Raw genomic sequence first — 17,972 nt, forward strand, 5'->3', positions numbered from 1 at the left:
TACACTCTAGTTCCAACAGAGACTATTTCGGGGAAGTTCAGTGTTATGCAGGAGGTCAGGCCGGATAATCACAAGGGTTCCTTTTGGCCTTGCAATCTAAGTAACTAGGAATCTAATGATAGGATGACACAGGTGTATTATGGCACCAAGTTTGGCTCATTGTAGCTCGAACCTGGTCTGAAATACAGCTATAGGTCTCCGGGGGTGGGAGGGGGAGATGAAATTCCCACAGCTTCATAACTGCTAAAGAAAACGTATTAGAAGTGTGATCAGTGTTCTTTAATGTCATATTTTTGTCCAGGTGAAAAAGCAGAAGAAGTTTCTTATGGTCATACTGATCAGGGCCTTAAGTGACCCTTTGAGTTCTGAAGTCATTGGCGAGAGCATGAAAGCAGTGGCCAAAGTCCTGAAGGAGCTGAAAGAGAAGGACATAGGTTCTTCCTTCAGAGACCTCACCCAACAGATCCGGACCTACTTTGACAACGTATGTGACCAGAACTCTCCAGCCCCAGTTCAAGCGATCTTGATTAGACTCCATTTACTCCCTGGGCATTGCTCATGTCAGAGTGAAGAGATGTTTCGGCCCCAGGGAAGAGAGGTGTTTTACGGAGGAGGAGAACATTAGGAGGATGGGGATGACATCCCTGCTCCCACAGTCTCCCCCTTCTGTTCTTCTTTCTTGCCACTGAGAACCTCAAAGAAAGTCTGAATACTAGATTAGATAGCTAGATAACCATGAAAAGGGGGTTCCAAGGTACAATAGAGAGTGTTGGGCCTGCTCTATACCATTTTTATGTGAGAGGGTTGGAATGATTCTGTTTTTGCAGAGAATTTTGAGATTTCAAATTTTGGTTTTGTTCCTATTTGTGGGACTCCCTCTCCCCAAACTTCAAAACTCTTTGTGAAACGGAATTACTATTCTCAACCGAGCTCTATTGAAAGCCTTGGGTCCGGGTAGTCTGCTCTCGGTGCTGGGAACCCAGGTGCTGGGAACCCAGGAAACTGTGGGAGCTAGAAGTGCCAGGGAGTTGCAAATTTGAGAGCCAGGGTCCCAGACGCTGTGGGTTTGGAAGCCCAAGATCCCAGTCAGCCTGCTAGATCGGCTTCCAAGGAGCTGAATGGGTGCACTGTCAAGACAGCAGGCAGGTTTCTAAGGACCCCTGCCTGGCTTCTGGAGGAATTTCATCAAAATGGAACTGTCGCTAAAATAGTTTGATGAATCAGCAAATTCAAGTCAAAAATTCGTGCATGAAAGTGTTTCCGACTAGCTGTAGTTGGAATCCCTCAACTTTAGCGTAGAAGAGATGGCTGTGCGAGGTACGTGATGTGATTGTCCCTTAGTTACTAACTTATGGGGCTTTCTTGGCTGTAGGAGGACGATGCTCTTCGTTTATTGTCCTTTGTCCTATTTGGCATCCTGGCCCGCCTGACCAAAAGAAAATGGAAGGGCTATTTCGCCGAGCAGGTTAGACAGAGCTGGGTCACACTTCTGCTGCACCTGCAAGACCCGAACCCCAGGGTTTCAGTGGTAAGACCGAGAGTGACTTATTTACTAAGCCAAAGGAATCTTCCTCCCAATGCCAGGGGAGCTCTGCTAGTCCTGCCTGCTGTGGAGGCCCAAATTCTCCCCTCAGTTCATTGCCCTCCTGCTGAGTCAGTTCCCGCCAGGTTGCTCCATGGCTGCCTCACCAGAATCCAGGATAGGTCATGGGTCTGAGCCCGACAGCTCTCTATTCCTGTCTGTCTCTGCACCCCAGGCCCCCGCCTCCCCAGAACAGAAGAGAGACCTGGTGAAGCAGCTTTCATAGGTAGATCTGTTCCAAAAAGACATTGATGCTACCTCCAGGTTGCAGTGGAAGCTCTCCCCTCTATTAGTCATTCCTGCATGTTTTCTGCCAATTACATCCAGATGAATCCCTTTTTATCCTGGAATAGATGAGCAGGCAAGCAGATGAGTTCCCTTTGAATGACCATAGCACTCAGTAGGGAACAATTAAATGGTGTGTGTGACACGCTTTCTTTTTTTCAGGAATGCAGAGCTACGTTTCACCTCTGTGTCCCGTTTTTGGGACTGAAGAGGCTCCAAACTGCAGTGAATGAACACCTTGATAGCACAGCTGAGCTGAAGCCTGAGGAGCTCCAGGTGGACATTTGCAGACACCTTGTGAGTTAGCTGTTGAAGTGTCTGAGATTCTTGACTGGAGTGGCGTGTGGTGGTGTAGAGATGTGTGATGGGTAATGGAAATAACGGTCAGAGTGGGATATATGACTGACGGTGATGGAAAATGTAAATCTGCCACAGATCCCCATTTTTCCCACGTCCACCCAGTCACCTGTTCTTTCTCTGATTTACCTGTGGCTCGTAAAAGCATGTGCTCGCAGTCAAAGGGCACTTCTAGCCAGAGAGAGCTCATGTGTCCCTGATTTCCTCTAGGCCAAAGAGAATGCCGAGCTGCTGGAGAACTTGTACAAAAGCACCATCACGTACTTCTGTAGCAGCTGGGAAGAGATGCGAGCAGTTGCAGCCAAGTTAGCTGGTGAGAGATGATGCCCAGTGTCCCTTTTGGTATTCCCATTGAGGGAGAGAGAAGAAAATCCCACTGTGCAGCACTGAGCTGCCATTAATCTCTCTGTGCCTCAGCTTCCCATACATAAATGGGGATGTTAATATCCCTACCTCTCCAGTGTGGTGGTCGGAGGAAATCATGACTTGCTATAAAGTGCTTTGGGATTGTTGCAGGGAAAGCATGGTGCAGTCATTTAGTAGTAAAGGCTGGGACACTGTCTCGTAGGGCATGTTTACACTTGGAGCTGGGGGTCTAATTCCCAGCTTGATGAGACATACCCGCACTAGCCCTGAGTGCTAAAAATAGAGAGTAGCTGCGATGGCAGGAGCAGCAAGAAGTTTAACCACCCCAAGTATGATCCCATCCAAACCCCAAAGTCGATTCTCAAGGTGGCTAGCTCCTCCCACTGCTCGTGCTGCTTTAGCTACATTCTAATTTTAGCATGCGAGCGCTGTCCGAGCTAGAGTGGGCCTGTCCCATTGAACTGGGAGTGATCTCCTTTGCTCAAAGTGCAGACCCACCCACAGTGTTGCTCAGTGCTCTTCACTACTACTTCATCATTGGGAGGCATGCAGCCCACCTGCCCTCAGCGCCTGCTGTTTCAGGTTCCTGGCCACACCACCTTGTCAAGGAGGCAAAAGGTTCCTCCGCTTTGGCCCTGTGCCCTCTTCTCCCAAGCATACCCAGGTGAGACAGGCAGGCGTTGTGCCCTAAGTCTCACCTATCAGTCACCTTGTGGGATCCCTGCTTAGAACTCACTTATTCCTGGCCCCAGTCCTTTGCTCAGACCACTAGACCAAGACACTAGCTTAGTATGTCTCCAATAACTGACAGCAGTGGCAAGAGGAACACAGACTCTTTAAAGCAAATGGGTTTTGTGTAAACATTCTTAAAAAAAAAAGTCTTTCTCATTCTCTTCAGTGTGGACTCTAAACTGCACTAGCATCCTCTTGCCCACAGCTCACCCTTAGGCCCACAGTAGGAGAGGCCAAAGACCTGTCTAGGGGCTGCTAATATCACTTTGCACTCAACAAGGGAAGGTTTTATTGTTGTTGTTTGTTTTCCATTGTGTATTTAGGCATCATCCTGGAACACACAGACAGGCAGCGTATGAAATGGCTGGACCTGGAACATCTGCTGATGTGTAAGTAATAAATACAGCTGAAGTTCTGCTCATCCGTGAGTTCTAAAGGAATTTAGCTGACAAGCAGCTGTAACCGATAGCACTGGTGCAAAGTGCATCAGCCACACGTCAAAGGACAAATTCACTCTTGCCCAGTAGAAAGTCAGCTTTAATTTCCCCTGAAGGAGGAAGCTGCAGAGGGTGTGATGTGAGTCCGTGCATCTCCTGGTTGTCCTGGCAAGGCCCCCTCCGCAGCCAGTGCTATCCACTCTTTGGGCTTTATTGGCTCTCTGTGGACTCCCCAGGTGAGGAGAAATTGTAGCCACTTTCTGCTGCCCCAAATTTCCCACCAGCAATTTCTCTTCCAGTAGGTGCCCTGCGTCCTGCACAAAGCAGCTTGGACCTGGCCTCTGTTGAATTCCAGGGTGATTGGAGCTCAGACAGTGGCTCTTGAATAGAGATGGAAAATAAACTTAAAAGTGGAAGCTATTGAAACAATGGACCTTCTTCCATTTACAGCAGAGTGGATGACTTTCTGGTCGAGTCAGGGTCTCCCCGCTTGTTGGGAGCATGGAAGGGAGCCAATGGAGGAAGCTCAAGCTTTCTTTGTATTGGAGAGCTTCTGTAGCGTGGTATTCAGAGGTAGTAAGTCTCCAGCTATTTCCGGCACAGGTGACAATATGAAAAGTGAGGCATATTCATCTCTCATGTATTTTCCACCCCAATAGAAGGACTGAGCCTAGTTTCACATTTTACCATGTGATCATTCTGCTCTGGTACTTGAAGATTCTGTGATCACGCTTAGCTGTGATTTGACAGTCTGTATACTAACATGTTGTCCTGTGTCATTTCAGCTCTCCAGGTCCTCAAGAAAGACCCAAGTCCCTCTGTCCAGCTGGTGGCAACGGAGGTCATAAGTGACATCTGTCCTGGCCGAGTGCTTGGGGACTGAAGCGGAAGGGACACAAACAGAAGAAGGCGCTCCAGTTGTATAAGGGCCCTACCGTCAATCAAATAATTAACCCCACCCTTGGCCCTCGTAAGCCTTGCCCACCGGTCACTGGAAGTCCCAAGCCATGAGGTATTACTTCCAGGGTCAAGGCGGACAAATGACCGGAAGCAAGGTGTGTCATGTGACCCCTCTAAGAACTCCTCCCATTGTCCTCTACCAATCGGGATGGGTTTCGCCCTGATAGGAACGCCCCAAGAGAAGATTTGACCAATCAGGGGGAGTTCCGGGGTGGGGTGATCTGTCTGGAAGTGGTTTGTGTGACCCCTCTAAGAATTCCTCCCACCACCCTCTACCAATCAGGAGGGGTTTCAGCCACTGGAAACCACCCCGAGAGGAGGTTTGACCAATCATGGGGAGTTCCGGGGTGGGGTGATCGGTCTGGAAGTGGTTTGTGTGACCCCTCTAAGAATTCCTCCCACCGCCCTCTACCAGTCAGGAGGGGTTTCAGCCACTGGAAACCACCCCGAGAGGAGGTTTGACCAATCATGGGGAGTTCCGGGGTGGAGTGATCTGTCTGCAAGTGGTTTGTGTGACCCCTCTAAGAATTCCTCCCACCGCCCTCTACCAGTCAGGAGGGCTTTCAGCCACTGGAAACCACCCCGAGAGGAGGTTTGACCAATCATGGGGAGTTCCGGGGTGGGGTGACCCGTCTGGAAGTGCTTCGTGTGACCCCTCTAAGAACTCCTCCCACCACCTTCTGCCAATCGCGATGGGTTTGGGCTGCAGAGGACCTCCCCGAGAAGAGATTTGACCAAAATGGGGCAGGTTCTCGGATTGGGTGAACCGTCCAGAAGAGGGTCATGTGACCCCTCTAAGAACTCCTCCCAATGCCCTCTGCCAATCAGAGTGCAGCACCATCACCCCATAAGTCCCAAACTCTGGGCAGAGGAAGCCATCTCTTACCAAGAAGACATGTTTTAGAAATTGTGGAAAGGCTGAGAGGAAACATGGACTCCTTCACCACCCCCGTGAGACCTTCAGATTTTGTTTTAGCTCCGAGGACCTTTGGAGTTGTGGGGAGAAAGCGCTACAGCAGTGACAGTTCCGAGGAGGGCCCTTTGACTCAACCGTTGATGGCTACATCGGAACCTGACCCCAAAATCCAAACCTTTGTGAGGCACCCCAGTGAGTGTGACAGCCTCTCATTGTCCATGCCCTAAAGTTGGAAGGCGATTGTGGCTTGGGGGAGTCACAAGGTGAACGGGAAAGATGGCGCTCAGGTAAATGAATGATTAAGAAGCGACTGTCAATCATGGGGGTGTAATGGGGTTGGGAATCGACCTGGCATTGCATAAATCTAAAAACAGGCAGTGGGGTGCTTACACTGTTTTTTGTCTGAAAATCTCTCAACAGCTCAACGATGCCTTTCTAGAGGCCTTTGAGAAGTTGCACATCGGTAGCCCTGTGGGAGTAAATCCATCGCGCATCAGCTGTTTTTGCTCCTGTCTGAGACCCAGATCTCAAGAGGAAAATCCAGAAAAGGACAAAAATGGACGAATGAACCAGCTCAGACTCCCTCATGGTAGGGGTCATGGCGTCCTTTGTTTCAGGCGGCTGTAAAAGATTGTGTTAAACCAGGCGATTAATAAAACTTATTTAAATGTCTGAGAATGAACGTGTCCCCCTCCATACTTGTGTTCGTAAAAGACGGTCCCAGGAAGAGTCATGTCTCCACAGACGGCTCTGTTAAAGAAAATCTGTTAAACCCCCAGGAAAGTTGGGGGCTTTGACGGGGTCAATCTTCTTTTTCAAGTGGCCAAAAAGCATCATAAAACTTTAAATAGAAGACAGGTAGGAGCTTGGCTTTCACACCAGGATGCTTACACTTTACACAAACCAGCTTGAATACGTTTTAAAAGAACCAAGACCGTTCTTTCAGATGTGGACGCGCAATGGCAGGCAGATTTGGTCCGTATGCACTGGTTCTCCAAACACAACAGCGGTTTTAAGTACATCTTAACAGTGATAGACGTTCTATCCAAATATGCCTGGGCCTTAGGCCTAAAAGACAAGATGAGTGGTGAGGTATCCAAGGCCTTTAAAGCTATTTTTAGCCAAGGTCGCGTGCCTCAAAAATGACAAACTAATCGGTGGAAAGAATTTTGAAACAGACCTTTTAGCAGATTGTTGAAATGGCACAGCGTTAACGCTTTTTGTTACTGATAATGAAGTCAAAGCAGGGGTTGTGGAGCGATTTAACAGAACTTGAAAAAGATGCGGAGGATGTGGCGATATTTTACAGCCCATAACGCCTTTCGCCACCTTGACCTGTTACCTGACTTTATGAAGAGTTACAACCAGAGCTTTTACAGAACTCTACGTACCAGACCCGCTGATGTTAACCCTTCCAATTCTCTGAAGATATGGAAACTGGTTGATAGAGATGGTTTTAAAATAAAACCGGTTGTTGCCCCCTTTAGAAAAGGCGACCACGTGAGACTCTCTAAAACCAAAGGAGCTTTTGAAAAAGGTTGTGAACAGACGTTTACCAATGAGATATTTATAGTGGATGAAGCCTTAACCAGGAGCCAGAGACCTGTATACTGATTTAAAAGATTACGAGGATGAGACAGTTACTGGAACTTTTTACCCTGAAGATTTACAAAAAGTAAACCCCAAAGGAGACAGGATTTGCCGGATCGAAAAAGTTCTAGCGGAGAAAGGAAAAGGGAGAAAAAAGCAGCTACTGGTGAAATGGTTTGCCGGGGGGACGGGGACGATAAGTTTACCAGCTGGGTGGAAGCTTCTCAATTCTGACGTTTAGACACAAACAAACAAAAAGATTCCTCCTGCAAAGACTGAGGGAGAGAAAAATGAGCGACGGCAGATGTTACATGACTTTGCCCAGCAATGCCAGCTCTGCAGTTTTTCCTCAAAACACCAGCTCGAACTTTACAATACAGCTAATTAAGCCCTTGGGTCTCCCGGGTGCCTGGAAGGTGGGGTTAGTGGAAATACAACACCCACACAGCTGGAACACTATCCGCGAGAACACCCCTTTTGAAATCACCTTTGAAGATATGGCATAGAGTTTTATCCTACGACGAGGTTATTACTCGTCCATACCCGAATGATTGGATCATATGAACAGTCCCGTGGCTCGTCCTCCCCCACCGCCTGAGGTGGTCATGAACTATGTCCCTGTGGGTAGAAAAGTTAGCCTTAAATCCGCTGATTTTACTTTTATGTTTTCTACCAGCAGGGAGCTAGCTAACATTCTAGGTTTGGGCCCCAAGCGCAGCGTCCAAAAATTCCCCTTCTGGGCAGACATCACAGGGGGGGTTAAGTCCTTGTATCTGCACACAGTTATTGTAGAACACCAGTTTGTGAGGGACTTTTCTGTTCCCCTGTTATGCTGTGTCCCTGTTTGAGGAAGGAACAATGAGTTTGTCACCATCACCTACGATAAACCTCATCACGTTCCTGTCAGAAAACACCACATCGATACCATTACCATTGAAATAAAGACAGATCAGAACAGATACGTCTCATTTGTTGAACGGAGTGGATGTGAAAATTAAACTGACGCGCAGTAAAGACGCTTTCTGTTTAATGGGCAGTGCAGCCGAAGGCTTTAAATTGCGCATTGTATCAGCATCGCTTTTTGTGAAGAAAGTACGGATGGCCCTGAGCGTTCGTCTGGGGCACGCGGAGTCCCTGCTTACCACAAATGCTAAATATCCCGTGGACCGTGTGGGAATGAAAGTGTTCAGCATCCCCGTGGGCAGCAGGGTCAATAACCAGGAGAACCTGTTTTTTGGGACAGTTACCCAAAATGCTTGTCCTAGGGTTTGTCCTATGCCTTGAGTGGAAGTTACACGAAAAATCCCTTTCATTTTAAACATTATGATATTAATTTTGTGGCCTTGTATGTGGATGGTGAACAGATACCAACCAAGCCTCTGCAACCAGACTTGGAGGCAGGATGCTGCGTGAGAGAATACATGAATCTGGTACAGACGCTGGTAAACACATGACAGATTGTTCTCTGTTAATCGACCGTGAGAAGTTTCCACAGGGTTACATCTTGTTTGCCTTTGACCTGTCTCCCGACCAGGAATGCGCCGATGGCTATTCCCTGATTAAAACCGGGAACCTGAGAGCAGAAATACGTTTTGGGAAGGCTTTAACCATCACCGTCAATCTGATCGTGCATGGGGTTTTTGACAACATCATAGAGAGAAATCAGAGGAGAGACGTTCTGCTTGACTATATGTGAACATGGACACCGTGCAGCTCTCGTGTGCCTTATCAAGGTGCCTTACACAAAAAAAGAATTTCTTAGATGTGTTCCCTTGTGATTTGGCTCCCTGGCGACAAGCTGTCTCAGAGACCCCTAGGTTTGTATTGCACATCCACACAACCAACCTGGTGAATACTGGCTTGCCTTGTGTCTGGCGGAGGATAACGTGGAGAGCTTTTAGACTCATACGGGCACCCCCCGAAGAGCATGTTGTTTCCTAAAAGCATTATGAAAAAAGAAGCCTTGTGTGGGGTACACTTTAACTTTTGCAATTCCAAAATAATTTGCAAGGGGTCCAAATTTGTCATAAACTATATCAGAGTGTTCGAGAGGGTATTCTTTGGTTTTCTTTACAAAAGGGTAGAAGCTGGTAAAATCATAATAGTGGATTTCTTCCCTGGAGTTAAGTTTGTAATATAGGTGCATAGCATTTGTCCTTCCCCCAAAAAGAGCATCCCTAGGCACGAGAGGCTAGGGCAACTGGGCTCAGTTTAAAAAACCTGCAAGCTCCCTGTCTCTTTCTTTCATCACTTCCCACTCTTGCTCCCAAAGAGTCCTCACTACAAAACCAAGTTGTTTCAGATAGTCGGTCTTGAGCTGCGTCTTGTAATAAAGAAACCCAAAAGTTGTCCCCGTCATAGGGTTTTGTGCTTTTTCACAATGATAGGTGGCACAAGCATGGAAAAGAACACCCGTTAAACTCTAAGGCTGTGTGTACCCTGTCAACACTGGCATAACTGTCTAAAGAGTAGGAGCCTACCTGTAGTTCCCCACCCTGTAAAGCATGCCGTATTTGTATAGTTTCTTTGTGAGAGGTATACAACAGCCACTGAACAGATGGGGTCGAATATCTTTTTCCTGCCTGTGATCATTGTCTGGAGGGAGAAGAGCTACCGTGTTAGGCTCCAAAAACATAAACCTGTACATAGCCATGCAGACAGATGCCAGTGTTATGTACCAGAATGGATCTATACACAGTTTTATCTCGGTGAATTTACCAGGTTCTCTCTCTACTAGATCTCCCTTCTCCATCTTTTTCATAATCTCTTTTCTGTAGAGGATACAAGGCTGTCTCAAAATTTTGACATCCTGCTGACAGTAATACACGAGCTCTTTCTGCAAGTCAAACGTCTCCTATCTGTGGGCCTGCTACCAGTCGAGAAACTCTGCTTTTTCCCTGGGCATCATGCTTTCTACACCATAGTGCTCCACACCGGGCATAGGCCCCATGTCATTTTGATTTTCTAAAGTGTTCAAAAAATGTGGAAAATACCCTTTGCACCCTTCAAACCCCATCACCTGTGGGAGCTTACCAAGCTTCATGGGCAAGAAGTTTAAAGAGTCTATAAAACGAATGCCCAGGACCTTACACACATTACTTTACTACCCTGAGTGATCAGTTCTAGGCACATCTTTTTCTTCAGTAACTGTCTGATGATGAAGTATGCATCGTAACCTTTGGAATTGTGCGCCTGGAACGTGTAGACCCGGAACTCTTTGCCAATAAAGGTCTGAACAAACACAGAAAGACACTCATCACCCTTAAATTCCCAGGACTTTTCCAGCTTGAGGGACATAGCAAAAATGTAATTGGGAGTGTGCAACCCAGTCTCCTATGTGTATTCAGAATCATAACAAATACACTTTTCTGAGGATTCGGGCTTTCTAAGGCTGTCCATAAAACCGAGGTGACCGTCTACATCACCAGCGATCAAAGCCTGACCCCGCTTATAGTGCCTCCCTTTACACCTGTGCCGCTTGTCCACGTAAGACTGACCCTTATCGCACAACGTTTTAGACTGGCATTCAACTTGTTCTGTCGACGCCCAGTCGATGTGTCTGTCTAAACGCTCTCTGGACTGACAATACAGTCTACAGCGAGGAGACCTCAGCTGCACGTCCACGCTGTCTGAGCATGTTATGCTCAATCAGAGGCAGCAGCTGGACCTGCAAGAGTGGCCGTGACTGTGCACCGTGGGGCAAAACTCACCATAATTTTTTGCTCCAAACAACTTTTTCACAACCAGAACCCCCTAGTAATGCTCATCGTGCAACAGGATGAAATAAGTCTTGGGGTAAACTGCCCCCCCCCCTTTTAAAAAAGCCCCTTTCGCCGCATACAGCACCACCTGTATGTTGACTCTTAATGCTGTTCAGACATTGCTACGTCACTGAGCATAATCTTTTTTTCATCTGACCAGCCCAGTTTCTCATACAACTTTCTCGCCCCCGCTAACGATTCCGCGTCCGTAGGTTTATGGTCGGACATGAGAGCCAAGAGTCCACGCGCAAAACACAGATGGGTACCCGTGTAAGTCAGGTCTACTAAACATTGTCTCTTTTTTATGGATGATTTGACTACTGAGGATAGAATTTAAAACTCTATGAGCGGTCCCCACCCCTGTTTTTTTACAACTGTCACAACGAGGTGCAATGTCCCATTGACATGCAACTCTATTGCTCTGTGGCAGCTTTGAGGTCTTATTGAAGAAATCCTCAGCAGACAGCTCATCCCTAGTTCTTCAGACCAAAAACAACGGCTTAGTTAAATTACAGCTCTCTAAATGTAACTGAACATAATCATCAGGGCCTACCCTACCATTAACGTCATCGAGAACTAACTGTATCCCCCTGTGTATGGCTTCAACAACCTGCTGAGCTGAATTTATTCGCTCAAGATTGACAAAATGAAATTCCTCACAATACACCGACCCCCCAAATCTAGGTAATTCACATTGCCAACTTCTCACTCTCTCCATACACACCTCTGCGTTTTCAGGGTTACTTGGGGGTTCCTCTACGGGACCATCAGCGGCATCTTCTACATCAGATGCTATTTGAGAGTCAGACTCCGAGGCGCCTCCGTGAGGGTCATCGGGAGAAGATGGGGACCCATCATTCTAGAGAGCCCTCTGGGGAATTTTCTAAACCAGACTCTGTGTGAGAGTCTGATTCCACCTCCCCATTTTCAGACATGCCAGTTTGAGAGCCTCCAGTCGAGGGCATCTCTTTTTGTCCCCCCTCCCCATTACCTCTTTAGCTCTTTTTAAAATTTTTACAGTGATCCTGGCCTGGAACTTTTTGGCAGCCATTTGTTTGTCCACCAAGCGCTATCCCCCCTTTTGTTTACACCTGAGCTGATGTGTATCCTTGCGGGTGCCCCTTTCCACGACTAGTCACGCCTGCGCAGAGCCAAAAATTGAAATATTTTTCAAAAAGTCACCCACCAAAGCTTTTGCTTTGTTGATGTGCTTTCCAGCCCTCCGTTCTTTTAGACCCCCTGAAGATACACCATTCACCGGTATTCTGAACGAAGCATCATATTTTCCCCAAACCTTTTTTAGAATACCGTTCTTTTAGAACCCCCGAGGATACAACGTCCCTCAGTCTTCTGAACGAAGCATCGTAGGTGGGCGTTTTCACTCACGGTTTTCTCAGGGCTTGGTGTGGAGGTGGCCGCTGAGGAACTGGCGTTGTGTTTGCGTGGTTGGTTTTCACCAGAGTTTTTTGTTTTGTCCTTGGCTTTGACGTAATTGAGGTTTGGACTGCCCTGATGCTTCATCTGCACTCTTGTGCTGTTTTGAGTTGTTAAAGGTCTCAAAGCAGATTTCTGGTTCTTTGGCTGGTCTGGTGGAGGTGTCCCTGTAGCTTTGACTACAGCATTGTCAGGAGAACTGCACATACCCGATTAGGGGGGAAGGGACATATTACAAAACTTAACTTTACCATCTTTCTCACCCACACCGATGTATTTACTTAAAATACAAAACCTCATAACCTCACAAACACAATATATTTACTGGGCTTCATCCATCCATCTGGGGAATTTTTCTTTTCAGCTGTCTCTTTTCTTTTTCTTTTAAGCTTGTTTACCCTCTGGTCTAAGGGTCTCTCATGTTTTTACCGTACGGTGGAGCAGACAATATGATGATGATGATTGATTATTGTTATAAATCACATGAAACTGTCTTGTAAAGTTAAAAATAAAATATTCATTAGGGTGTTTTTCTATTTAAAAAGTCAGAGCTTTCAAACAAAATAATCCATTTCAGGCTGCACAACAAACAGGAGTTTTGAGTTTATTTCTACCACTTTAAAACAAAAAACAACAAACCCGCAAACATTTTTTTAAATACACCTCATTTTGCAAAATAAAAACCAAACTGCTTTTAAAATCAACTTTTAAAATCCAGTTTAAAACACATTTTGCACAGTAAAAAAACACCCTGTTAGTTTGAAACACACCATTACTATCAGTTTGCAGCCAAATACTTTAAAAAAAAAACCGCCTATGTTTTTTTTTACACAGAGAGAGAGAGAGAGAGAGAGAGAGTTTAAAACACAAAAAGAAAAGGAGTACTTGTGGCACCTTAGAGACTAACCAATTTATTTTAGCATAAGCTTTCGTGAGCTACAGCTCACTTCATCGGATGTATACTGTGGAAAATACAGAAGATGTTTTTATACACACAAACCATGACAAAATGAGTGTTTATCACTACAAAGGGTTTTCTCTCCCCACACCCTACTCTCCTGCTGGTAATAGCTTATCTAAAGTGATCACTCTCCTTACAATGTGTATGATAATCAAGGTGGGCCATTTCCAGCACAAATCCAGGTTTTCTCCCCCCCTCCCCAAAGAAAAACAAACCCACTCTCCTGTTGGTAATAACTTATCTAAAGTGATCACTTACATTGTAAGGAAACCTGGATTTGTGCTGGAAATGGCCCACCTTGATTATTAATGTGTGTGGTGGGGTTTTTTGGTTGGTTGTTTTGGGTTTTTTTGGTAAATATAGTATTTTAAACTTTTAATGGCTTTGAATTGCTAGAAAGAGTGACCCATAGCATTCAAAACCACTCCTGGGTCATATTTAAACTGTCCAGTGGAGTTCTGCCAGTTCCTGGGTCCTTTAAACTGTCCAGTAGAGTTCTGCCAACTCCAGGGATTATATTTAAACTGCCCAATAGCATCTGCAAATTCCTGAGGTTTTATTTCATTTCATATTAATCCGAACTCACCCACCCACCTCCCTTACTATGGGTGCACACCCATCAAATTTATCCCTATAGCAACAAGGGTAAGGAATCACAGTTACCTTCACTATTCAGTGGGGGTGTGGTTAAAACCATTCAGTTCAACAGGATGAGTCAACTCTGTTGTACTCAAACACATGTCTGAACCATCCCTGTTTTGTTTTCGTGTTGTAAGCAGAGGCAGGATGAGCTCTACCCTGACATCTGGTGGTGAGTTGTGGAAAAGGACTTCAGGAGCTGATCTCGTTTGCACAGGCACACCCACCCCGCCTAGCATGAGCCCACAGGAGCCCAAACGGTCACTTTGGCTGCTGTGGGATCCCCAGTGTCTCTGTTATTGGGGCAGGAAGAATAAAGTGTCGTTATCCTGATTATGTGAACCAAGGACAGTGGAACTGTCCTTCGCCTTTTATGACGGAGGGACTCACCATCAACTAAGTAGCACTCGCTAGGCAAGGGACAAGGATTGCAAAACCCAGTGAATCAAGAGATTTTGAGGATGGAGGTTTGTGCCTAGTGGTGTGAGCTCCCTTCTGAGGGCCCCAAACACCAATTGTACCTTCTCTCCATTATGTAATATCAGAGAGAATTTTAATTCTATTAGGAGTTCGGTTACAGACTGCAGATCTGAATTCACTTTGGGTTCATGGTGCCCCAGCTCTGAGGCCCACTACTACTTAACACAGTATTCAGTGATTTCAACTTGTCGTAGGGGAGCTTCAGTGCCCCACGGGTGGGGGCTTGACCTGGTTTTGCATTGTGTTACTGGAATGGAACTCCTAGATACTGAACCTAGACCCTGTTGTTGCCAACTCTGATGGCACATTTCTAGGATTTGTTCCCCTCCCACTTCACAGCTTGTTGCTGTAAATGGGTCTCTTTTACACAAAGACACAAGAGCTAGGTTCTCACAAACCATTTTTTTTCAATTTAAAAGTCATACAGCTTCTTGAAAACAAACCCAGATCTCCATTAAAACTTTTAGCTCACTTACGGGCCAGAGACCTTCTAACAGAAACACAGATAATCAAAAAGCCCTTTTCATTCGATTTTTTAAAATGTACAGCGACCAAGTTTGATATTGCATGTTTGTCCCCTCATCATTCTCTCAATTAATCCTTTTAGATTTCTTACAAATAGTCTTTTTCTTAAGCAGGGTTCTGTCATTTTTTGTGTGGATCAGACGGTCAATGTAACGCTGTAAGCAGGCATCTTCCATTTTGGACATTTTCTTTAAAACACGGTCAGGGTCTCCACTGAATTGCACAGCATTTCTCAAGGTCACCGCTTGCGCTAAATGTTCTTGGGTTAGGCACAGATGTTGCATAACATAACCTATGGCAATAATAGTGTTCAATAAGCTTTCCAAACACAGCTCAGCACACAGGCCCCAGAGCTTGCAGTTTCTATCCATTGAAGTCCAAGTCACACAGGCATGGTGCCATTGGGCTGGGGCATTTATGACACAGCCCTCACCATTTTCAAAAAGCTTTTCCCCAAGACAGTGATGAAGAACAGCATAAACAGCAACGCGTACAATAGTCCGCATAACATTTTTACGCTCGTGACGTGGCACTGGCTCAGCGAGTTCCTTGCCAAGCCTCTCCTAAACTCCTCATAGCCGTCCTCCTCGGAGTCATCTTCAACAATTTCTAGCGGCGTTGAGCAAAAACAAGGCGGGCCTGGTTCACCTTCGCTGTTTGATGCAACGCCGTCCAGGGCCTCCGGGTCCTCTAGAAAGGCATCGTCAAGCTGTCGAGAGATTTTCAGACAAGAAACAAGCGTAAGTTCCCACTGCTTGTTTTTAGATTTACACAACCCCTGGTTCCTAACCCCATTACACCCAATCATCGACCGTCGCTTCTTAATCATTCATTTACCTGAGCTACGTCTTTTCCATTCACCTTGTCTGCCAGTGCCTCCCCCACGCCATGATGGCCTTCCTCCTCCAGGGTGGCGGATGACGAGAGGCCACCATGCTCATGGGGGTGTCTCATGAGCAGTTGGGCTTCAGGGTCGGATTCTGGCATATCCATCAATGGCTGGGCCAAAGGAATCCCCTTGGCTTCTCTCTCATCCTCTTCAGAACTGTCGCTGCTGTAGCACTTTCTCCACACAACTCCAAAGGTCCTCGGGGCTAAAACAAAGTCTGAAGGTCTCACAGGAGTGGTAAAGGAGTCCACGTTTCCTCTCAGCCTTTCCACAATTTCTAAAACACGTCTTCTTGGTAAGAGATGGCCTCCTCTTCCCAGCGCTGGGACTTATGAGGTGATGGTGCTGCACTCTGATTGGCAGAGGACCTTGGAAGGGGTCCTTAGAGGGGTCACACGACCCTCTTCTGGGCGGTTGACCCCGTCCCAGAACCCACCCTATTTTGGTCGAATCTCCTTTCGGGGCTGTCCTCTGTGGCCAAAACCCATCGCGATTGGTAGAGGGTGGTGGGAGGAGTTCTTAGAGGGGTCACACGAGCCACTTCCTGACGGGTCACCCCGCCCCAGAATTCCCCCCAATTGGACAAATCTCCTCTCGGGGTGGTCCCCAGCGGCTGAAACCCTTCCTGATTGGTATAGGACAGTGGGAGGAGTTCTTAGAGGGGTCACACAAACCCCGGAACTCCCCCTGATTGGTCAAATCTTCTCTCGAGTCGTTCCTGTCAGGGCAAAATCCATCCTGATCAGCAGAGGACAGTGGGAGGAGTTCTTACAGGGGTCACATGACACACCTTGCTTCCGGACATGTGTCCGCCTTGACCCTGGAAGTAATACTCCCATGAGGTGGGACTTCCAGTGACCTGTGTGCAGGGCTTACAGGGTCAAGGGGTGGGGGTAACGTTTGATTGATGGTAGGGCCTTTATACTACTCGCTCCTGTGACCCAAAATTGGAACAAGAGAGACTATAATACTGGAGAGAAAGAAAGGAATGTTTTAAATGTTTTAAATCCTTGTACTGTACTGTAAATTCTTTTCCCCAAATTAATTCAAAACATTCATTTGTATTTTTTATTTTTCTATTTATTTTGTTGTTTTATAACACGATACAACAACCATAATACTGGCCCGTATTAGCCATTCTCCTACTGCTCAGATGCTGTAAGGGAGAGAAGGATCAGGCCCTGTAAAGTAGGCTGGGTTGATTTTTTATGATTCGAAGTGTTTTTATTACACATCAGGACATCTGGTCATTCTGATTTAATTGGGGATTGGTCCTGCTTTTGAGCAGGGGGTTGGACTAGATGACCTCCTGATGTCCCTTCCAACCCTGATATTCTATGCAGCCTCTGGACAAGCTCAGTGATAAGCATGTACATTATACTGCTTGCTCAGGGGTCATTACTATAGAAACAGCCAAGTACTGGCCCAGATCCTCAAATACACCTGAGCTTCAGACTCTGGGTTGTTCTAACTTACTCTGTCTTGTAAGAGCCATTGCTGTACGGGAGATTGCTGTAGCACCGGGGTCGGTAACGTTTGGCACGCAGCCCCCCAGGGTAAGCCCCCTGGTGGGCCGGGCCAGTTTCTTTACCGGCCGCGTCAGCAGGTTTGGCCGACCGCGGATCCCACTGGCCGCGGTTCCCCACTGCAGGCCAACGGGGGCTGCAGGAAGCCGTGGCCAGCACATCCCTCGCCCCGCGCTGCTTCTCGCAGTAAAACAGAAGGTTTATTAGATGACAGGAACATGGTCTAATACAGAGCTGGTAGGGGCAGAGAACTGGACCCTTCAGCTGGGGGGTCCATTTTGGGGGGCAGTGAGCCAGACAACCACGTCTGCCCTTCACTCCATGTCCCAGCCAGCCCCAGACTGAAACTCCCTCCAGCCCCTCCTCCTCTGGGCTTTGTCCCTTTACCCGGCCAGGAGGGCACCTGATTCCTTTGTTCTCCAACCCCTTTAGCTCTCACCTTGCAGGGGGGGAAGGGCCCAGGCCATCAGTTGCCAGGAAACAGGGTGTCGGCCATTCTCTGTGTCCAGACTCCTGCACACACCTGCCCTCT

Source organism: Caretta caretta, chromosome 28 (assembly GCF_965140235.1).
Source record: "Caretta caretta isolate rCarCar2 chromosome 28, rCarCar1.hap1, whole genome shotgun sequence".
NCBI lineage: Eukaryota > Metazoa > Chordata > Testudines > Cheloniidae > Caretta > Caretta caretta.